At 38.6% G+C, this 24595-nt stretch overlaps 1 long non-coding RNA gene across 1 annotated transcript in view; it reads left to right on the top strand.

The window, feature by feature from the left end:
* Nucleotides 1–20746, top strand: part of LOC134481990 (uncharacterized) — a 39116-nt gene extending 18370 nt beyond the window's left edge. Inside the window, exon 3 of the long non-coding RNA XR_010057954.1 lies at nt 9575–20746. This is a non-coding gene — a long non-coding RNA (uncharacterized LOC134481990). The remainder of the gene's footprint in view (nt 1–9574) is intronic.
* The last annotated feature ends 3849 nt before the right edge of the window (nt 20747–24595 follow it).

Here is a 24595-nt window from a genome sequence, read left to right as displayed (position 1 = left end):
TGTGTGCAGAGTGCAGCCTCTCCTGGTTTCCCAGGCGTGTCTGCCTCTCTGAAGGTTTAGCTCGCCCTCCCACGGGATTTGGGTGCAGAGAACTGTTTATCCGGTCGGTCCCTTCAGGTTCTGGCGGTGTCTCAGCCGCAGTGGACCTGCTGCTCCTGGGCAGTCTTAAACTTTTTATAATACAAGTTTGTCACTAGCTTGTTTAGAGGTATTCCGAGATGTATTGTTCTGAAGCTGTTCTGAAATGCACTAATGCCCTGGTTTCTTTCTTAATTTTTTCATGTGTGTGTTAAAAAATTTTGATTTTGAATGTTAATTTTGTAGCCTGCTATTTTGCTGAAAGAATTTATCATTTGGATAAGTTTCCAGGTACAGTTTTTTGGGTCAGTTATATATAAAATCATATCATCTGCAAATAGGGATACTTTGACTTCTCCCTTTCCCATTTGTATCCCAACTGAGTTGTCTAGTGGCTTTAACTAAGACTTCAAGTACACTGAATAGGCATGGAGAGAGTCCACATCTTGTCTTGTTCCTGATATTAATAGAAACATCTTGAGTTTGTCTGTTTAGTTTGATGTTGGCTTGCTGTAAATTACTTTTGTCATATTGAGGAATTTATCTTGTATTCCAAGTCTCTCCATGACTTTATTATGAAGATGTTGTTTGGTTTTGTCAAAGACCTTTTCCTCCTCCAATGAGATGATCCTGTAGTTTCTGTCTTTAGGTTTGTGAATGTGGTGGATTGTGAATTATGTTTATTGTTTTCCACATGTTGAACAATCCCTCCATCTCTGCCATGAAGCCACTTGATCATAGTTGGTAATATTTTTTATGTGTTCTTTATTTTGGTTTGCAAGTATTTTAATGGGAGCTTTTGCATCTATGTTTATAAAAATATTGGTCTATAATATTGTTTAATCTGTTGTTTTGGTATCAGGGAAATAGTGACTTTTAAAACAAATTAAAAATAATTTGAGAAGTATTAAAAGTAATTCTTTGAAGATCTGATAGAATTCTGAATCCATGTGGCCCAGGGCTTTTTCGGTTGACATACATTTATTTACTGCTTCTATTTCCCTAGGTGTCATGGCTCTCTTTAAATTGTTTATCTGAGCTTCGGTTAAGTTTTGTAGTTCTCATATATCAAGAATTTCATTCATTTCTTTTAGGTTTCCCAGTTGAGTGGAACACAGATTTTTAACATATGTCCTTATGATTCTTTGAATTTCTTTGGATTCTTTTGTAACTTATCCCCTTTCATCTTTAATGTTATTACTTTGAGCCTTTCTCTCTGTCTCTCTGTTACTTTTGCTAAGGATTTATCAATTATATTGGTTTCCTGAGAGAATCAAGCCTTCATTCCATCTGTTCATTGTATTTGTTTGTTTCTATTTTATTGATTCCAGCCCTGAGTTTGATTATTCTCGCCATTGGTTCCTTTTGGTTGTTATTTCTTCTTGTTATTTTAGAGCCATGAGGTGTGTTGTTATGTTATTAATATGAGATTGCTCCAGATTTTGATAAGCACTTCTAGGAAATTGCCTCTTGGGGCTGTCTGTTGTTTTCCATGGGTGTGGGTAGGGGGTGCTTTCATTTTTATTCAATTCTAAAACATTTTAATTTTCTTCTTGATTTCTGTCTTTTGACTCATTTGTTTTTAATCAATGAGTTGTTTATTTTCCATGAGATTGTAAGCTCTCTGCTCTTTCTATTGTTACTGACATCCAGGTTTAATCCATGATAGTCATGTAGGATTCAGGATGCTATTTCAATTTTCTTACATCTATTGAAATTTGCTGATCCCAAGAATGTGATCAATTATGGATCAAGTTCCATAAGTTGCTAAGAAGCAAGTGTAATGCTTTGTAGATGTCTGCTAGGTCTGTTTGATTTGTGTTGATATTTAATTCCAGCATATTGCTATTTAGTTTTTTTTGTCTGCATGACCTATCTATTGGCAAAAGTAGGGTATTGGAGTCATCCACTATATTGTGTGAAGAACAATATATGATATTAGCTGTAGTAAATTTTTTTTTGTGAACTTGGGTGTCCTTGTGTTTAGTGCATTAATCTTTAGAATCCCAAATGTCCTCTTGATGGATTATTCCTTTAATAAGTATGCTATGTCCTTCCCTATCATTTCTGATTAGTTTTGTTTGAAGTCCTTCTTGTCAGATATTAAAATAGCTCTACCTGTTTGCTTCTTGGGAAATTTTGCTTGGAATATCCATTCCCATCATATTATTTTGAACATAAGTCTATCCTTGGGGGTGAGATATATTTTGTGGATGCAGAAGAAAGGTAAATCCTATTTTCTAAAAAAAAAATGTTAGTTTGTGTCTTTTTATTGGGTATTTGAGACCAGTAATGAATGACTGGTGTTTATTGATTGATTCCTGTTACTTTGTTGTTATGATGTGAGTTTTTACCTCTTTTTTTTTACTGTTCTTGAATTATTGAATCTTTGTATCATAACCTCTTTATACTGAAGTTTCCATTTACTGCATTCTGTAGATCTGGATTGGTAGACAGTTATTGCTATAGGAAGAAACTTTTTCTCTCTACCTTGATTTTGATTGGTAGTTTTGCTGGCTACAGTGGTCTCAGATGTCATCTGTAGTTTCTCAGAGTTTATAGTCCCTTTAGGCTTTAATGTTATTCTAGTTGACCTGACTTTATATGTAACTTAGTTTTTACCCTTGGAGATTTTAATATCCCTTCTTTTTTGATTATTTTCTGTTGTGTGAAATTCCTTTCCTCTCCTTTCCTCTCCCCTCCCCTCCCCTCCCCTCTCCTCCTCTCCCCTCCCTTCCCTTTCTCTCTCTCTCTCTCTCTCTCTCTCTCTTTCTTTCTTTCTTTCTTTCTTTCTTTCTTTCTTTCTTTCTTTCTTTCTTTCTTTCTTTCTTTCTTTCTTTTTGGTTCTGTCCATTTGTGTAGTGTATGCTTTTTGTATCCTGACAAATATCTTCTTTAGGTTGAAGACATCTTCTTCTATAATTTTGTTAAAAATTGTTTCTGTGGTTTTTACTTGAATTGTCTCTCTTTTCTCTATACCTATTATTCATACATTTGTCCTTTTCATTGTATCACAGACTTCCTGAATGTTTTGTGCCTGGATAGGTTTTTTAAGAATAACATTTTCTTTGGCTGAGATATCTATTTCTTTTAGCGCTTCTTCAAGATTTGAAATTCTCCTTATCATGTCTTATAATATGTTTGTGAGATAATTCTCTGACTTTTCAAAAAAATTAATTTTTTATATCCTAAATTTTCCATTTCCATTTTTATTTCAGCTTGTGGTTTCTTTCTTTATTTTTATATTTTGAAATCTTTCATTATTTGATTTAACTGTTCATGTTTTCCCTTTCTTCATCAAGACCTTTATTTATATCTTCCTTAAATTCCTTGAACATACTCAAAATTGTTATTGTAAGTTATTGTTTTGTGCTTTGGCTATATTTCAGTTCCCAGGGCCTATTTGCAGTAGGGTTGTTTGCTTCAGGAGAAGGTATGTTGTCTTGAATATTTGTGTGGTGTGCTGGCATCTGGTATTTGAAGTTATGGTGTTTCTTTTATTTTTTAAACAGAGAATTCTTTTTTTACTAGATACATTTCATTTTTTTCTCTCCATTTTTATTAACTTGGGTATTTCTTATTTATATTTCAACTGTTATTCCCTTTCCCAGTTTCCAGGCCAACATCACCCTAACCCCCCCCCCTTTCCCTTCTATATGGGTGTTCCCTTCCCCATCCTCCCTCCATTACCACCCTCCCCACAACAATCATGTTCATTGGGGGTTCCATCTTGGCTGGACCAAGGGCTTCCCCTGCCACTGGTGCTCTTACTAGGTTATTCATTGCTGCCTATGCAGTTGGAGCCCAAGGTCAGTCCAAGTATAGTCTTTGGGTAGTGGCTTAGTCCTTGGAAGCCTGATTAGTTGGCATTGCTGTTCATATGGGGTCTCAAGCCCATTCAAGCTCTTTCAGTCCTTTCTCTGATTCCTTCAGTGGGGGTCCAGTTTTCAGTTCAGTGGTTTGCTGCTGGCATTTGCCTATGTATTTGCTATATTCTGGCTGTGTCTCTCAGGAGAGATCTACATCCAGTTCCTGTCAACCTGCACTTCTTTGCTTCATCCATCTTATCTAGTTTGGTGGCTGTATATGTATGGGCCACAGGTGGGGCAGGCTCTGAATTGGTGTTCCTCCAGTCTCTGTTCTAAACTTTGCCTCCCTATTCCCTCCCACAGGTATTCTTGTTCCCCTTTTAAAGAAGGAATGAAGCATTCACATTTTGGTCATCCTTCTTGAGTTTTATGTGTTATGTACATTTAAGGTAGTTCGAGCATTTGGGCTAATATCCACTTATCAACGAGTGCATACCATATGTGTTTTCCTGTGTTTGGGTTACCTCACTCAGGATCATATTTTCCAGTTCCAACCATTTGCCTACGAATTTCATAAAGTCATTGTTTTTGATAGCTGAGTAATATTCCATTGTGTAGATGTACCACATTTTCTGTATCCATTCCTCTGTTGAAGGGCATCTGGGTTCTTTCCAGCTTCTGGCCATTATAAATAAAGATGCTATGAACATAGTGGAGCATGTGTCTTTGTTATATGTTGGGGCATCTTTTGAGTATTTGCCCAAGAGAGGTATAGCTGGGTCCTCAGATAGTGCAATGTCCTATTTTCTGAGGACTTCCAGACTGATTTCCAGAATGGTTGTACCAGTCTGCAATCCCATCAACAATGGAGGAGTGATCCTCTTTCTCCACATCCTCACCAGCATCTGCTGTCACCAGAGTTTTTAATCTTAGCCATTCTGACTGGTGTGAGGTGAATCTCAGGGTTGTTTTGATTTGTATTTCCCTTATGACTAAAGATGTTGAACATTTCTTTAGGTGTTTCTCAGCCATTTGGCATTCCTCAGCTGTGAATTCTTTGTTTAGCTCTGAACCCCATATTTTAATTGGGTTATTTGTCTCTCTGCAGTCTAACTTCATGGGTTCTTTGTATATTTTGGATATTAGCCCACTATCAGTTGTAGGATTGGTAAAGATCTTTTCCCAATCTGTTGGTTGCCGTTTTGTCCTAACCACAGTGTCCTTTGCCTTACAGAAGCTTTGTAGTTTTATGAGATCCCATTTGTTGATTCTTGATCTTAGAGCATAAGCCATTGGTGTTTTGCTCAGGAAATTTTCTCTAGTGCTGATGGTGTATATATCTAGTCTTTCGTTTACTGAGTAGTTGTTCTGTTCTTTGGTTGATGTTGCCCACCCTTATTCCTAGTTAAGTGTGGTGATTGTGAAATCCCAAATACTCAAATAAGCCTCAGATAAGAAAACTCAACACCCCCAAATCTTATTGGATTCCTTAGTGGAGATAGTCTTAAGATGAAGGACTTATTTTGATTTTGTCTTATTCCCCCAACCCCCCAACACACATTCTTGGCTTGACATGAAATACAATTAGGTTAATGACTTATGCCTTTATGTGATAAAAGTAGCATTTCTTTCGAATGCCATTTGCAGGCTGCTGAATTCTGTGTCTGTTGCAATTTCTGACAGCTTTTTAAAGAGGAAAAACCCTGGAATCATAAAATTAGAGAATTGCATGCTTTGCACAAAAAATTTAATATGCACCATGCAGTCTGTGCTTTAAACATAGGAAAAATGAAGAAATAATCAAGTAGTAAAATTTAAGAGCTCTCAGTATGTGTGGAAGTAGGGAGGTCACACAGACCTTTGCTTAGTGTTCTAACCTCCCCTGTAATTATGGTTTCTAGAATTTTAATACTGTGCATCAAGGGTAATGAGGTTCTATTGATTTAAATTTGTGTGTATACATACTAGATTAAAAGAATGGTTTCTTGTCAAGCAATTTATATAGCAATGGCACTAGACAGTGGAATTTCTGCTAGAGCTTATTGTCCCCTGTGGTCCTGTGACAGATTGTGTGTAGGAAGGAGAGCATTCCTTTTAAAGGGGCTTTTCTTTCTAGTACCAACCTAGACGTGCTACTTCAAGCTCGTTTCTGAGTTCTTGTTCTGATTGATGCTGCTCTTCCATGGCTTCTTTCTTACCATCTTTATAGCATTCTTAACTTCTTCCAAAATAGTTCTCATACATTTCTTTGAGCATGGTTTTCTGGCATGCAGTTTCTAGCAATTCCAACAATTGGATCATAAAGAAGCCTGAGGTGTACAAGCTCCCGTTCTAAAATGGGGAAAGTACTTCTGATCTTCCCAGGACTGACTCCAAATGCCAGAATAAATGTTACCGTTTGTGTCTGTGCAAACCACTGTATGAAGCTAGCAGAACCGTTTCTGTGATCTCAGAGTATGGCAGCCCAGCATCTTCCCACACTCTCTAGATCACTTGACACAAGCTCAAAACCCGATTTCTGGGCATGCTAACCTATACCATATGATTAGGCAGATGGCTCAATTCTGTGTGGACACTAGTGTGGACATTAGTGTGAACATTAGTGTGGTGTGAGGTTAACTTATTTCTTATCTGTATTTCTATATAAGACTGTTCTTAATGGGGAAGGAATTGAGTCTGCTTCATAACCCCAAGCCAGTTTTATTCTTTTATATAACATTAAAAGTGTGATTATTTACTTTCTATGATTTTTTCTGCTCTATTTTCATCCCCAATAATCCCAAATTTATGTGGGCCTTCTCTTTCTTTTTCCTTTGTCCTTGTCCTGTCAATTTGAATTTCTTCCCTGTCATTTTGCCCTCATGGTCATCCAGGAAAGGAGAAGCTATAGTCTCCAGGATCCTGGGAGCACAGAGTGCTTAGGGCTCTTCAGCACTTGCTCTAGACACATCCTCGCCCAGCGTGTGTTTTCTTCTCACATTGCCCCTGTGAGATTTCCAGTACATTCCTGCTGGCTCTTTTAGAAGTCTTAGAACTACTGCCTGCTTCCTGCTTTCACTGTGCTTCCCCTGGCATAGATGCTGTACATGTAGGAGCCACTGGGGCACCTTCTGGGGTGCATGAATTTGTCACTGAAGGTGGCCGAGGATGCTGATGGTCAGTTTTAGCTTGTTTTTCTAATTGTCTATCTACTTTTTTTTAAAATGGCAATAATTAAGGAGATTTGAAAGTCTAGCTGCCTTTATCTTCATCTTTCCTATGTAAAATATCCTTTTGCTCAATATATATATATATATATATATACATATATATATATATATATATATGTATGTTGAGGCCAGTGACATAGCTCAGTGGAATAATTGCTTGCTGTCATGACATGGTTGCAGCTCCTGGTACTCATATGATAAAGGAGAGAACTGACTCCATGATTTGTCCTCTGACCTCCTCATCTGTGCCATAGCATGTGTATTTCTATGGACATGTGTAATATAAACAAATATTTAAAAATTTAAAAGCATAGATATTGAAAGTAGCAGTGAGTCTTTCCTGGGACTTGTTTTAGCCAACAGATGATTTCATAATAGTTATTATTAGAATATATGAGTACTTAGGTATTTCTTTTTGGTAGGACTGATCTGATTCTTGTCTAAGAACCCTATTTGCTGCTTTTCTTCTCAGCAGACCCTCCCAACAGTCAGTCTTTGTAGTTTTTCAAAGAAATGAGTGCGCCAGTTTTCCACAGTGGATCACACACTCTGATGCCTCACAAATAATCTTTCTTTTCAAAATCATGAACCACGGCCTAGCTCCAGATTATTTTTCCTTCTGAGATATATTTTGATTTTTAAAGAGAAATTATGCTAATGTTATTTTCAGTTTGCCGTCTATCACTACTCCTTGACTGTACAAGCTACATGGAGTCCTCATTTTATTTTCACGTGAAACTCTCTTGTCTGAATGACTGGGATCTTAATGTCAGCATAGGAGAAACCCTGGTGATTTGTTAAATGTATTATAGAGAAGGGGAAAAATACAATAAATTGTAAGTTTGAACAAATAGGTGAAAGTTCTAGTTTTAAATACACGGCTTTCTAGCTCAGATGTGATTAAAACATCTAGCCGCATTGTTCTGCCTTTTGCCCCTTATACATTCTTTACTTAGCATACTTTTAGGAGCCAACTTTTGTTTGATCTCCAAATTTATTCCCTATATAACAAGGCATAGATCTCACAGGTTAGGGGTGGGTATTTGCTTGCTTGCCTTATGGTTTGCCTTAGATTTTAAATTTAAATTTAAATTCATGGTTTAAACTATTGCTAGAAGCAAGAATGATTTAAAGGGGGCAACAAAGATGAGACAGTGAAGCCAATCTGGCTTCTTTTAGGTACCAAATGTTGACAAGACACTTTGAAATATACCCATGGAAAAGGCCATGAATCCACAATAGCAGGAGAGTGGCTAATATTCTATGTAAGGGGTAGTTATTGTCATAAGCAAACATACTAAGCTCAAGTGTAGTTGGGTAATAATCTCACCTTATGTCTGCAAAGCATATCACTGCATGTAGCATTTGAATGCATTTACAAATGATGTTTTAAAACAAGGTATATACTTTTGCATGAGCAGGATGGAAATTTTGTATAAAGCAGGGACTCTGGGAAGGGTAGAAGATACCAACAAGCATTGAATGCCATTTGCAATAAGCTAGTCAATTGGAAACAGACATTAATGAAATCTGTTGGCCATGATAGTGATCTCAAGAGATTTGTTTGCAATGAAATGAATTAATCTCCTAAGCAGGCTCCCTATTGATACACATTACAGTCTAGCTGGCTCCAATAACTATACAAAGCATTTGCTAAGAAACATATACTGTAAAATGTCAGTAGACTAGACCCATATATCATAGTGACAGGACAGTAGATTAGAGATTAGGACCCAGTCCTATTCAGAAAGCAGGGAGCTTGGGAGGAAAGACAGAAGAGCAGGAGTAATGTGGATACAGCCTTTGTATATAATGTTTCCAAAGATAAAAATGAGAAAAACATTGAAACTGAAAGCCAAGAATGTATAAAGGAAGACAGCTTACAATTCTCAATGTCACCTGTTCGATTTATGTTAAGTAATATCTCAGCCCCAAGGTCTCTTAGCCAAGATCTCAGAATCTGTGGACTTAACTTGTCTGAGATTTGTTTTACGTTTGGCTTTGGTTAAGGTTAACAAAACTGAGAATTCTCCAAATAGGAGTAATAGCAATGTGTCAAAATCTGGATCATGAGAAACAAAAGATCTTCACATTTAAAAAATTTTAATAACTGTAGTATAAATGGTTAACTATCAGTGATACTTGGTATGGGCAAGAATCAACTTATTAAATTTATAGTTACAGTCAAGTTTATATCTATGTCTAAATGCTGAATAAAATGTTTCAAATAAATTATCAGAAATATGAGTTAATGTTAAACTAAAAACAATAGAGCATATACATGGATGGGCATACACACTGAAGCACGTGTGCACGTGCATGTTTGTGTGTGTGCATGTGTGCACACATGCACAGGCCTTTCCACAAATGAAAAACTCTTGGCCATACACATTTCTTGTTCCTTGACCAGGAGATCTAAAGTTTCAAGCCATCGTGCTCACCCATATGGAACTTTACTTTGCTTTTCTGTGTTTTCAGGAAGTGGCCGAGGAGCATGACTGCTCTGTGACTCACCCCGCCATGCTGTGCCTGCATCCACCAGCAGCCTTCAAGCTAAGTGACCATGGGTTTTACAGAAGGAGTGCTGTTTCTTGAGCATCAGCTCTCTAGATCTTTTCCTCTCTCTTCTTGTTCTGCCCAATAGAGCAATACAGGCAAGGACACTGAAATATTGGCAAGGGCTATTAATTTTTGTCCCTTTTGTCCCTTCTGTTAGGGAATTCTTCCTTATTAACATCATTCCAGTTCTTCTTGATGACTGCTATTACACCTCTTGATTTCCCCATTGTTGAGGTAGCATGTTCTGTACCCTCTTGGCTATGTAAATCCACTGAAGAAGGGTCAGATTCAGGCTGTATTAGAATTTGTATGCTACGGATCTAGAGAAGACTCCCACTCAGTCCCCAACTTAAATTTCATCTTGCTGTTTGGCAGGTATTGTCCTGGAAGGTGAGAATTATCACTAACCCATGAAGAAGCATGATGGTCAAAAAGTGGGCTGAGGGCAATGCATGGAGGTGATGGAAGAATGATGCTGGTTGTATGTGGGTGACTCAGGGCTCTCCTGGTGTGCAGAGCACACATCCCCAATTCACTGTGCTGGTGGCTTATGCTCTCCTCTAAATGTACCTTATGCAGACATTATATTTCTCTTTTGATAATTTGATAACTCTTTTGATGGGCTTGATATTCGACTGCACAGATAAGTGCAGCTTATAGTTTCTTCTCTCTGTTCTTAGGACAACAGTGGAGGGTGAATATTCTTGTTTTTTAATTGGATTTTTTATTTACATTTCAAATGTTATCCCCTTTCTCAGTTTCCCTTCTATAACCCACCTACCCCATGCCTCTCCCCTGCTTCTATGAGGGTGTTCCCCCTCCCCAACCACCCCTGCTCCTGCCCTGACATTCCCCTACACTGGGAGGTTCAGCCTTGGCAGGACCAAGGGCTTCTCCTCCCATTGGTGCCAAACTATCTTTTGCTACATTTGCAGCTGGAGCCATGGATCTGTCCGTGCATACTCTTTAGTTGGTGGTTTAGTGCCTGGGAGCTCTGGTTGGTTGATATTGTTGTTCTTCTTAAGGGGTTGCAAACCCCTTCAGTTCCATCAGTCCTTTCTCTAACTCCTCCATTAGGGACCCTGTACTGAGTCCAATGGTTGGCTGTGAGCACCTGCCTCTGTATTTGTCATGCTGTGACAGATCCTCTCAGGAGACAGCTATATCAGGCTCCTGTCATCATGTTCTTCTTGGCATCAGCAATATTGTCTGTGTTTGGTGGCTGTATATGGGCTGGATCCCCAGGTGGGGCAGTATCTGGATGGCCTTTCCTTCAGTCTCTGCTCCAAACTTTGTCTACCTATCTCCTCCTATGATTAGTTCTCTCTTCTAAGAAGGACTGAAGCATCTACACTTTGGTAGTCCTTCTTGAGCTTCATATGATCTGTGGACTGTATCTTAGCTTTTGGGCTAATCTACTTATCAGTGATTGCATACCATGTGTGTTTTTTTGTGATTGGGTTACTTCATTCAGGATGACATTTTCTAGTTCCATCCATTTGCCTATGATTTCATGAAGTCATTGTTTTTAATAGCTGAGTAATACTCCATTGTGTAAATGTACCACATTTTCTATATCCATTCCTCTGTTGAAGGGCATCTGGGTTCTCTCCAGCTTCTGTTTATTATAAATAAGACGTCTATGAACATAGTAGAGCATGTGTCCTTGTTATACATTGGAGCATCTTTTGGGTATATGCCCAGGAGAGGTATAGCTGGGTCCTCAGGTAGTACTATGTCCAATTTTCTGAGGAACCTCCAGACTGATTTCCAGAGTGGTTGTACCAGCTTGCAATCCCACCAACAATGGAGGAATGTTCCTCTTTCTCCACATCCTCGCCAGCATCTGTTGTCACCTGAGTTTTTTATCTTAGCCATTCTGACTGGTGTGAGGTGGAATCTCAGGGTTGTTTTGATTTGCATTTTTCCTGATGACTAAAGATGTTGAAAATTTCTTTAGGTGCTTCTCAGCCATTCTATATTCTTCATTTGAGAATTCTTTGTTTAGCTCTGTACCCCATTTTTAATAGGGTTATTTGATTCTCTGGAGTCTATCTTCTTGAGTTCTTTGTATATATTGGATATTAGTCCTCTATCAGAGTAGGATTGATAAAGATCTTTTTCCAATCTGTTGGTTGTTCTTTTGTCTGGGGGAATCACCATCCCTGACCTCAAACTGTATTACAGAGCAATAGTGATAAAAACTGTATGGTATTGGTACAGAGACAGTCAGTTAGATCAATGGCATAGAATTGAAGACCCAGAAATGAACCCACATGCCTATGGTTACTTAATCTTTGACAAAGGAGCCAAAACCATCCAGTAGAAAGATAGCATTTTCAACAAATGGTGCTGGTTCAACTGGAGGTCAGCATGTAGAAGAATGCAGATCGATCCATGCTTATCATCCTGTACAAAGCTTAAGTCCAAGTGGATCAAGGACCTCCTCATCAAACCTGATACACTCAAACTAATAGAAGAAAGAGTGGGGGAAGATCCTTAAACACATGGGCACTGAGGAAAATTTCCTGAACAGAACACTAATGGCTTATGTTCTAAGATCAAGAGTCAACAAATGGGATCTCATAAAATTGCGAAGCTCATATAAGGTAGAGGGTAAATATTCTTGTTGCTCCCTTTGTGCACATGGGGAAAGAAACCTAAGAGAAATGAAGTAACAGTAGTAAATGGTAAAGGAATCTGTACTCAAATATACCTTTGGTACCAAAGCCTGACTTTTTGCCACTAAATTTTGCTGCTTCCATTGGTGGTAAAGGTTTAACAAACTCAAATGATGCATCATTTTTTTTTGCTACAACTAATATCCAAGTCCAGGTAGTATATAAAGAGAGATCTTTTGAGCACTTGCCCTTTCAGTTGGATGTCTGACTGGGCAGCCTTGTCTATTTGTCTTCTGGTGAGATCCCCCTTGCTGTGTCTCTTAGTGATTAGTGTCATGATGTGAAAACATGCAAGTTGAGTGATTATGTAGTCATATAGGAAACCAAAGAGGAAGCAAGTCATTCTTTTATGTAACCACCCTTTTAGAACTAAACAGGGCTCCAAAAGAACTACATTAATTTCTTCTGTGGACAGTATATGGTGTCACTTTGCATTGGGCACATTTACCACTGTTACATTAAGGAATGAACTTCCAGCACATGATCCCCTGGGGAAGCAGTCATGTCCAAACCATACCCTCCTTTAAATTAGTGATGAGCTGTAGCTCCTTCGTAGGCACTTATACGAGCACATTGTACATAACTTTGCCCAACTTCACGAGCAGCAAGGTTTTGATGAAGATTGACTCTAGCATTAATCTTCACCCCAGTTGCTACAAATCTGCTCGCTCTTCTGTAAAACCTGTCATTAAACATATACCTGCACACCATGCCCCTGAACTCCAGGTTTTTTGTGTAATAAAGCAATATTGTTTCCCTACATGTTGCTTTCCTATAAATTAAAGCACTTTTTCTTTTATTTTTAGTGTTTCTATTACCATGTATGGATTATATATAATACCTTTCATTGAAACATTTCCAGACATGTAAATGAGGTATTTTGATCATAATCAACCCAACTACCCTTCCATTGCCCTTCAGAGCTCTGCTAACACCTTTGCTCTTCCCAATCACACATGGTTCTACTTTCATGTATTTTTTACATCACCCTAGAAGCTACAAGCTTCACTGAGGTGAAACATCTTGTTTGTGGCTAAACAACTGAAGAAATTTTCTCTCTTCTGTTATTTGCACTCTGTATATAAACTCTCACAGAGGGGTAGCAACCCATGACCCTTTCCCCTTTCCTTGACAAATTGTGATAGACCTATCATTAGGAGACTGTGTGTAAATAAAAACAGATGCTCTGAGTTCGTGATGCCAACAGCCATGCCATACTTAGAAGTCAGCATTTCACACAACTCCTCATTTCTTTTGCTCTTGTTCTTTGTCTCTTCTTATGCAGTGTTTCCTCAGTCTTGAAATGGGTTATAAATATGTCCCACTTAAAGCTGTGTATTCAAAAGTCATTTATTATCTTTACTTCGAATAGTTATGAGTCTCTGTAGTCATTGTTGTGTGGACTATGGCAAAAAGGAGCTTCTTGTATCAAAGCTAATAGCAGATTTATTCTTTGGGCATAAAATTTTGTAGAAGGCAATTTAATAGCTACATCACATTCACTTAAGGAAACAACAACAGTAGTTTCCTCATTAAGGCCTGTAACACTACCAGCTAAAGTGTTTTGTCTTGGTTTGCAGCAGTGGATTGTAGTTCCTTCCTTTGGAGTAGGCATAATCCAACTAGAAAACATTTGGTCACTCTCACAACAGACTTGACACACTAGTGTAACAGTGGGTTCATTTTCTGTGCCTCTTCAGATTGGTGTACACATGGTTCATAGCTGAGTAAGACTGTCTATGATAATTCTCTCCCAGAAGCCTGCACAGCTTCTGAAATAATGAGGGCTAGACAGTGTGGAGGAAGTGTCCAGTGAACTTGATTTCTCTTTGCCTTGTAATAAAGGCATTTGGCATCTTCAGCAATAGGATCTCACCATCCAGTTTTGCTGACAATCAACAGTGGTATTGTCTGTATTATTTTAGGAGCGTTGGGGACTTCTCTGATAAACAGTTTGTAGGGAGACAGATAACAACCAGGACTGGGATTTTTTACTTAACAACCTACAGCTTCTAGAAGCAGCTTTATCCACTCACAAAGGATACGCTCATTCAAACGTTAAAAAAATACTGTATTTGGTCAGCATACTACTAACCATATTCCTGTATGGCTTTTTTTCATACATCATTAGGTTTGGTTGACCCTCCCCCATTTCCTCCTCATTCTATCTTCCTATCCAACTTGCCACATAAACCTGTCTGCAATATTCCTCCTTCCACTATTATAACATTTAATACAACCCACCTACTTTTTTTATTGGTCCAATGCCTGAACATTCATTTCATTAATTAATATATGTATTTATATATTATTCAAGCTTTTATGAGAAAGAATTCATTAAAATGTCTACTAGGAGCCCGATTTTCTCTTTAACCACCGGTTTATTATGACATTTGTTAAGATGTATTTATAAATCATCCTCATTCACTATTTAGAGTTCCATCACTGTAACAAAATCCCTGACAAAATTAACTTAAAGGAGGAAAGGTTTAATTTGGCTTGTGGTTTCAGTCTGTTATTCGCTAGCTCACTTCTCTGGTCTTTCGGCAAGACAGAAGTATCACCTCATGGTGGTTGGGAAGCACAGACAGTTAGGGAAGGGTTGGAAACAGTCTGTACTCTTCCTGGGCATACCTCCGTGACACTTTTCCTTCAACTAAGGGTAGCTTCTACTTTCCACCTCCTGCCAATAACATTATTAAATTGTGAATGCACCAATGGGTGAGGATGTCAATAAATAAATTCATAAAGAATACTCAACATTCTATTATATACTAAGTTGCCACCTGTCTTAGTCAGAGCTTTATTGTTGTGAAAAGACACCATGATTGTGGCAAGACTTATAAAGGATAACATTCAATTGGGGTTGGTCTACAGTTCAGAGGTTCTGTTCTTTATTATCGTAGTGGGAAACCTGGCAGCATGCAGACAGACATAGGGCTGGAGGAGCTGGGAGTTCTACATCTTAATCTACAGGCAGGAAAAGGAGATTATGTGTCACACTGGCATAGCTTGAATATAGGAGACTTCAAAGTTTGCCTCCACGGTGACACACTTCCTTCAGCAAGGCTATACGTACTCCAGAAAGGCCACACTTCCTGACAGCATCACTCTCTATGGCCTATGGGGACCAATTGCATTCAAACTACGACTACACCACCTCTGAATGCGACTTTAGAAAGGACCAAAGCTTCCGAGATACATGATGTACCAGAGAGAATTTCAGGTACTACCAATGACAATTATAGGTGTTTTACATAATTTCTTTTCTAAAATTTGGTTTTGATAAACTTGGATGTATCTGTGTCTCTACTTGCTATGCCCTGTCTCAAGAACATGTTTTAAACATGACTAGAGGGTGCTTACTTTCCCTCACTAATTTCCTATAATTAGTTTAAACTTAGTACTTACAACCCACATTTTCTTCAGTGAATCTTATCCTCTGTTTAGCACTCTCTACTTGTTTTATTATTTTGTTTAATAATTTATTTATTATTAAAGAAGAGTGGGCTAGTAATGGACAATAAGTAGTGAGCCTTCAACAACTATGTAAGACTCAAAGGTAGAGTTTGAGTGAGAGAATTTGTTATTTACAACACAACAAATAATAAGAACATTGATTATACCATTAATTTTTCCTGGTCCTCAAGCCTTAGAAGCAATTCAGTGGGCCCAGTAGTACTAGGTTGGTCAACAGGAAAAGAACATAAAGTAGAGAGTTGAGCTCTTTACATAAAAATAGAAACTAAATGGCAGCTCCTCTTCTACCCTGGGAAGCAACAGTCACCTTGCAATCCCTTTGAAGTTGCTTGATCTTTATTTTCCTGAGAATAGCTATGGAAGTTGCCTAACAATAAAGGGAAGTCAAGCTTTGATACGCCCAACAAGGATGCTCAGGAATCCACAGGACTCACTGTGGACACACTCTCCACAGTCTGCCCACTTTTTTAACAGTCTTAACTCAATGCCTATTTCATGTTGCTGAATAGCTCTGATGGTATAGCAGGAGTTAGGACCCATTAATTCAATTTGTTTGTGTATTACTTAAGAATGTCGTCAGTAAGACTGTGATCACTATGATGAAACCAGTATTCAGTATTAGTTTTAGCCATGTGCATAGCATCCTTGACCCAACCTGCTGAATTTCCTCTAGAGAGATCTAGTAAGGTTTACCTCAGATGGTTGTTTAGGTTCTTTTCCTAGAACAAAGTAGAGAGTTGTGACTGACAGTATTAATGTAAATACAACATGGGGTAAAATTCGACATACAGTCTTCCACAGTCAGTCATAAAGCAGTTCCATGCCTGTCTACTGTCTTTTATGACCCATTCAAGTTGATATTAACCTACTGATGGCTAGGTTTCTCTCTCACTGTCTCTTAATGCTAAGTTTAAGGAAGGGTTTATAATTGTCATATCTCTGGACTTTAATATGGAACCAGGAGTCAGCATGATACTGAAGGAATATCATCATTTACCTGGTGCCCGGATTACAGGAAGGATTAATGTCAGTTCTAAAAATTGCAGTGGATAGCAGGTGGGCCAAACATCAACCTTCATCCAGAGCTGAATGGTCTACATCACACTGTCCTTCACATTATACCCATGACTAAAATGGAAATGATGCTCCAGCTAAGTATTTCTTGATAAACTTCACTTTAGTTACAATATATGTGGGTTTGTTTAAGTCTTGTGCATAATGCTAGGCAGAGACTCAATTGCTATACATATGAAACCCACATTGCTTAGACCTCACAAGACACATACGAATGAGTCACTGTTGTGGAAGATTGTTAGTCCCTGTAGGGCTGTGTATGGGGGGAGGCAGAACCACACTAGGAACTGTTGACAATATTCTCAAGCCAACAAAATGACTCACAGATGTCCCTGTTGGCATCACATCTGGATAAAGACGATAAATTCAGTAGTGAGTCACTTAATTGGTATAGCAGCCAATTGACTTGGGAAGGACATGTGACTGCTTTGCCAAGCTCTGGGACCAAATATAGGGGAAAAGAGATGTACTTATCTGAACATCTAGATTATGCTTGGAATCTGAAAAGTTCCCCGCAGCCCATATTTTGAACACTTGAAGTGCTGGTTTGAAAGCTGTGGAGCCTTTAGGAGGTGGGTCCTGGTGGCCAGAAATGGGTTTCTATAGGTGCCTTTCAGATGTTATATTTTGTCCTGGTTCTAGTCTAGCCTTCTTTGTTTCCTGATCATTAGCTCTGCTGTACACTGTCACCAATGTGGATGAAGATAATCTGCCATGACTTCTCCAACATAAAGCCTGAGATGTCTGAAACGAACCCAGATGAGCATTTTCTCCCAGAAAACTTTTTTTGGAGTCAGGCACTGAGTCATACTGTTGTAAAAGTAGTGAACGTAGATCCTTTCAACACTCGTCAGGAGCTGACCCTGCTGCCTTAGATATTAGAGCTTGTTTTCTCTCTTCATAGTCACATAGCTTATTCTAATCTAATGGTCACTTCTCCCTTTTCCCAGACTAAGGGGCCAATAATGTGAAATGTAGTGATGCAGGTGACCCGGCCACTATTTTATTAGGCCATTGTGGGGGACTACGAGGTCTAAAAATTCTACAGGTAGCTCATTCTAATGATCTGTGTTGTTCTTTGTCCAATAAGTGGTGTTAAGAAGTTCAAGCAACAGATTGGAGTGTCCTGCACCATAGATAAAGCTAGGCCGCCAGTCTATACAATGTGAGAAAAGACAGGAAAACAGGCTGTGTATTGTCAGAATGTTAGAATCACAGATATGCAGAGGCTATCCCTATCCTGTTCTCGGCCTCTTCTGTCCTGATTCCCCGAAGCTGTACATCTTCCCTCTTTTTAGAGCAGCTACATTTCCTACACTTACTGTCTGCATAAGATGCTAATCCACGAACAGCAGGATTTTCTAACCTGCACTTCTTTTTCAATAAGCTATTTAAGTATCATTATGTCTTTTCATGATGCCAGTGGTCTTGAGATTATAAGAATCTGAGGTTTCTATTGGATATTATGTTCATTTTCCTACTGTTGATGTTTTGTTGCTAGTAGGATGCCATTGTCTTATTGAAAGTAGCTTGGATATCCCAAAGCATTGTACACCTTAGTCTTCAATGCTACCACAGTAGAACTGATGCTGAAAGAACCATTGATGATGGTTAGATGCTCGTGGTAGGAGTATCAGTGTGATCTATTGGCCAGGAGTAGGTGGACACCTTGAACTTCTTTACAAGATTCTATAGTTTCTGGACTTAGACAAAGCAGAGAGGTCTTAGAATCAGGTCTAGCCTATCTTCTCATTAAAGATGAGGTTTGGGAAGAAGTAAAGCAATGGAGGTACCAAGGACATACTTGGTTCTCAGGAAGCATACTACTGTTTTATTCAGTACAGTGATGATAATCTCCATGGAGGAATATGTCCCAGACTAGCCATTGCATGGCACCTTGAGTTTTTTCTATATGTCCTCTCTGAGGATCAATTTCCTAGTTATTTTCAACTGAGCCCACTGACTCTTTAAATGATTCAATTAATTCTATCATGCTTTTTTGCTTTTTAAAGAATGGTTCTTGAATTAACTGGCATATTACAAGGAAAGAGGAAGGACGGGCTGTGGGAAGAACTCTAGCACTGAGCTGGGTGAATGCCAAATCCAGAGTGTGTATTGTAAGAGCTATGTGAGGAGAACAGGCCTATACAATAGTCTGGTCCAATGGACACCTCTGGCGGAGCCACGGTCTGGAAAACCATATCAGCAGAAAGTCTCCACCTGAATATTTGTTCACTACGTTCAGAGAATGATTGATTACCTCTTTTGTCAAAATTGGATGTTTTCAAGTGTTTATTTTGGAGAGAGAGGGAAGGGGGAGAAATAGCTTGCTTATGGAGTTGAATTGCTGGATTTTTCAGCAGTCCTAACAATGCTAGTCAAAAATTTTTCTGTTTTCTGAGCTTTCAAAGCCACAACACGCACATCATATGTGGTGTGTGTGTGTGTGTGTGTGTGTGTGTGTGTGTGTGCTGTGTTTATGGGTCCTCTTTCCTCATTCCTGATAGAGACAAGGGAAGCTATCCATAAGGACTACTATGGACTCAGTGGAGGCAAGAAGTGATGTGGCAAAGTAGAGTCTTCCTGTCAGTGACAGTATCCAGGGAAATATGTGGCACCAACATGTGGAATGGAAATCTAGGCAGAATGTGGACATTTTGATACATTTCAGCTTTTTCTGAATCTAGAATTATCATGAGAGCACAACTCCCAATGATTCAAATTAAATGAGATGTCAAAATTAATATATTTATCATTAGAATATTAAGTGATTATTAAAGTTAGGATTATGATAGCTTTGTGATAGCATACATGTTTATAGTACATGGCTAAGTTGTTATATACAAGTTATGTTGATTTAAATATACATTACATAAAAAGATACAGCAAAGTAAAATAGTGTCAAGGTTTGCTACCTCTATTTTACTTATTTTTAAATATTTTTGATGAGGTCAAGTCAATTTTCAAAACACTTTAATTAGAAAAATGAATAAGAATAAATTAACCATACCTAAATATAAACTTCTTTCTGATAGATATGCTAATTTATTTATGGCAATTTTAACATTATTTGGCCCTTCCTCCACCTTGAGAAAGGCATATTTGGAGTTTGGATTCTCCACAAACAAAGCTAACAGGATCTGCCAATATTTAATGAAATTTCTGTGTTGATGCAAAAATCACAACTCTCATCTTAAAGGAAACATAAAACTGTGTATTCTGGAACCATTTTGAATGACCATAACCTGAGAATGCAGATTTAGGAACCAAAATTCCATGTTTTGATGTGGAAGCAGTTTCATGAAGGTTTATTGTTTTACAGAACAAAGAAATTTATAAATCAAGGCAAGTTCAAACTACACTAGTGGGTACACCAGAGAGGCCAGTAAAGCATGATGAGCTGAGAGGAGCTAGTCTATAGGCCCAAGATGAGATTCTTAGCTTTGGAGTTGCTATAAGTCAGTGATCTGCTGAATTAATAGATTCCAAAAAGACACTGCCAGTATGAAGTTTTATAGCCATTGGGCTGACTGAAATCAGCCCAATTTATTCCATGAGTATTTGTGTTAATATGTATTTTGTAATTTGTATTAACTCAAGTGTCCTTTGCATTTTTGTCAATTATGCACAGAATTCTAAATCAAATTTTAAGAGAACTCACCTTATAAACTTTAGTCCATGTTTTCAAGCATCTACATTTTCTTTTTTTTTATTTTTTACATTTTATTTTTTTTATTAACTTGAGTATTTCTTATATACATTTCAAGTGTTATTCCCTTTCCCGGTATCCGGGCAAGCATCCCCCTCCCCCCTCCCCTTCCTTATGGGTGTTCCCCTCCCAACCCTCCCCCCATTGCCGCCCTCCCCCCCCCCAGTCTAGTTCACTGGGGGTTCAGTCTTAGCAGGACCCAGGGCTTCCCCTTCCACTGGTGCTCTTACTAGGATATTCATTGCTACCTATGAGGTCAGAGTCCAGGGTAGTCCATGTATAGTCTTTAGGTAGTGGCTTAGTCCCTGGAAGCTCTGGTTGGTTGGCATTGTTGTACATATGGGGTCTCGAGCCCCTTCAAGCTCTTCAAGTTCTTTCTCTGATTCCTTCAACGGGGGTCCTATTCTCAGTTCAGTGGTTTGCTGCTGGCATTCGCCTCTGTATTTGCTGTATTCTGGCTGTGTCTCTCAGGAGCGATCTACATCCGGCTCCTGTCGGTCTGCACTTCTTTGCTTCATCCATCTTGTCTAATTGGGTGGCTGTATATGTATGGGCCACATGTGGGGCAGGCTCTGAATGGGTGTTCCTTCTGTCTCTGTTTTAATCTTGGCCTCTCACTTCCCTGCCAAGGGTATTCTTGTTCCCCTTTTAAAGAAGGAGTGAAGCATTCACATTTTGATCATCCGTCTTGAGTTTCATTTGTTCTAGGCATCTAGGGTAATTCAAGCATTTGGGCTAATAGCCACTTATCAATGAGTGCATACCATGTATGTCTTTCTGTGATTGGGTTAGCTCACTCAGGATGATATTTTCCAGTTCCAACCATTTGCCTACGAATTTCATAAAGTCGTTGTTTTTGATAGCTGAGTAATATTCCATTGTGTAGATGTACCACATTTTCTGTATCCATTCCTCTGTTGAAGGGCATCTGGGTTCTTTCCAGCTTCTGGCTATTATAAATAAGGCTGCAATGAACATAGTGGAGCACGTGTCTTTTTTATATGTTGGGGCATCTTCTGGGTATATGCCCAAGAGAGGTATAGCTGGATCCTCAGGCAGTTCAATGTCCAATTTTCTGAGGATCCTCCAGAATGATTTCCAGAATGGTTTTACCAGTCTGCAATCCCACCAACAATGGAGGAGTGTTCCTCTTTCTCCACATCCTCGCCAGCATCTGTTGTCACCTGAGTTTTTGATCTTAGCCATTCTCACTGGTGTGAGGTGAAATCTCAGGGTTGTTTTGATTTGCATTTCCCTTATGACTAAAGATGTTGAACATTTCCTTAGGTGTTTCTCAGCCATTCGGCATTCCTCAGCTGTGAATTCTTTGTTTAGCTCTGAACCCCATTTTTTAATAGAGTTATTTGTTTCCCTGCGGTCTACCTTCTTGAGTTCTTTGTATATTTTGGATATAAGGCCTCTATCTGTTGTAGGATTGGTAAAGATCTTTTCCCAATCTGTTGGTTGCCGTTTTGTCCTAGCCACAGTGTCCTTTGCCTTACAGAAGCTTTGCAATTTTATGAGATCCCATTTGTCGATTCTTGATCTTAGAGCGTAAGCCATTGGTGTTTTGTTTACGAAATTTTTTCCAGTGCCCATGTGTTCCAGATGCTTCCCTAGTTTTTCTTCTATTAGTTTGAGTGTGTCTGGTTTGATGTGGAGGTCCTTGATCCACTTGGACTTAAGCTTTGTACAGGGTGATAAGCATGGATCGATCTGCATTCTTCTACATGTTGACCTCCAGTTGAACCAGCACCATTTGCTGAAAATGCTATCTTTTTTCCATTTGATGGTTTTGGCTCCTTTGTCAAAAATCAAGTGACCATAGGTGTGTGGGTTCATTTCTGGGTCTTCAATTCTATTCCATTGGTCTATCTGTCTGTCTCTGTACCAATACCATGCAGTTTTTATCACTATTGCTCTGTAATACTGCTTGAGTTCAGGGATAGTGATTCCCCCTGAAGTCCTTTTATTGTTGAGGATAGCTTTAGCTATCCTGGGTTTTTTGTTATTCCAGATGAATTTGCAAATTGTTCTGTCTAACTCTTTGAAGAATTGGATTGGTATTTTGATGGGGATTGCACTGAATCTGTAGATTGCTTTTGGTAAAATGGCCATTTTTACTATGTTAATGCTGCCAATCCATGAGCATGGGAGATCTTTCCATCTTCTGAGGTCTTCTTCAATTTCCTTCTTCAGTGTCTTGAAGTTCTTATTGTACAGATCTTTTACTTGCTTTGTTAAAGTCACACCGAGGTACTTTATAATATTTGGGTCTATTATGAAGGGTGTTGTTTCCCTAATTTCTTTCTCGGCTTGTTTCTCTTTTGTGTAGAGGAAGGCAACTGACTTATTTGAGTTAATTTTATACCCAGCCACTTTGCTGAAGTTGTTTATCAGCTTTAGTAGTTCTCTGGTGGAACTTTTGGGATCACTTAAATATACTATCATATCATCTGCAAATAGTGATATTTTGACTTCTTCTTTTCCGATCTGTATCCCCTTGACCTCCTTTTGTTGTCTGATTGCTCTGGCTAGAACTTCAAGAACTATATTGAATAAGTAGGGAGAGAGTGGACAGCCTTGTCTAGTCCCTGATTTTAGTGGGATTGCTTCAAGTTTCTCTCCATTTAGTTTAATGTTAGCAACTGGTTTGCTGTATATGGCTTTTACCATGTTCAGGTATGGGCCTTGAATTCCTATTCTTTCCAGGACTTTTATCATGAAGGGGTGTTGAATTTTGTCAAATGCTTTCTCAGCATCTAATGAAATGATCATGTGGTTTTGTTCTTTCAGTTTGTTTATATAATGGATCACGTTGATGGTTTTCCGTATATTAAACCATCCCTGCATGCCTGGGATGAAGCCTACTTGGTCATGGTGGATGATTGTTTTGATGTGCTCTTGGATTCGGTTTGCTAGAATTTTGTTGAGTATTTTTGCGTCGATATTCATAAGGGAAATTGGTCTGAAGTTCTCTTTCTTTGTTGTGTGGTTTAGGTATAAGAGTAATTGTGGCTTCGTAGAAGGTATTCGGTAGTGATCCATCTTTTTCAATTTTGTGGAATAGTTTGGATAATATTGGTATGAGGTCTTCTATGAAGGTTTGATAGAATTCTGCACTAAACCCGTCTGGACCTGGGCTCTTTTTGGTTGGGAGACCTTCAATGACTGCTTCTATTTCCTTAGGAGTTATGGGGTTGTTTAACCAACTGGTTTATCTGTTCCTGATTTAACTTCGGTACCTGGTATCTGTCTAGGAAATTGTCCATTTCCTGAAGATTTTCAAGTTTTGTTGAATATAGGTTTTTATAGTTAGATCTGATGATTGTTTGAATTTCCTCTGAATCTGCTGTTATGTCTCCCTTTTCATTTCTGATTTTGTTAATTTGGACGCACTCTTTGTGTCCTCTCGTTAGACTGGCTAAGGGTTTATCTATCTTGTTGATTTTCTCTAAGAACCAACTTTTGGTTCTGTTGATTCTTTCTATGGTCCTTTTTGTTTCTACTTGGTTGATTTCAGCTCTGAGTTTCATTATTTCCTGCCTTCTACTCCTCCTGGGTGTATTTGCTTCTTTTTGTTCTAGAGCTTTTAGGTGTGCTGTCAAGCTGCTGACATATGCTCTTTCCTGTTTCTTTCTGCAGGCACTCAGCGCTATGAGTTTTCCTCTTAGCACAGCTTTCATTGTGTCCCATAAGTTTGGGTATGTTGTACCTTCATTTTCATTAAATTCTAAAAAGTTTTTAATTTCTTTCTTTATTTCTTCCTTGACCAGGTTATCATTGAGTAGAGCATTGTTCAATTTCCAAGTATATGTGGGCATTCTTCCTTGATTGTTATTGAAGATCAGTTTTAGGCCGTGGTGGTCCGATAGCACGCATGGGATTATTTCTATCTTTCTGTACCTGTTGAGGCCCGTTTTTTGACCAATTATATGGTCAATTTTGGAGAAAGTACCATGAGGAGCTGAGAAGAAGGTATATCCTTTTGCTTTA

Source organism: Rattus norvegicus, chromosome 15, assembly GCF_036323735.1.
Source record: "Rattus norvegicus strain BN/NHsdMcwi chromosome 15, GRCr8, whole genome shotgun sequence".
NCBI lineage: Eukaryota > Metazoa > Chordata > Mammalia > Rodentia > Muridae > Rattus > Rattus norvegicus.
This window is presented reverse-complemented; position numbering and strand designations above follow the sequence as displayed.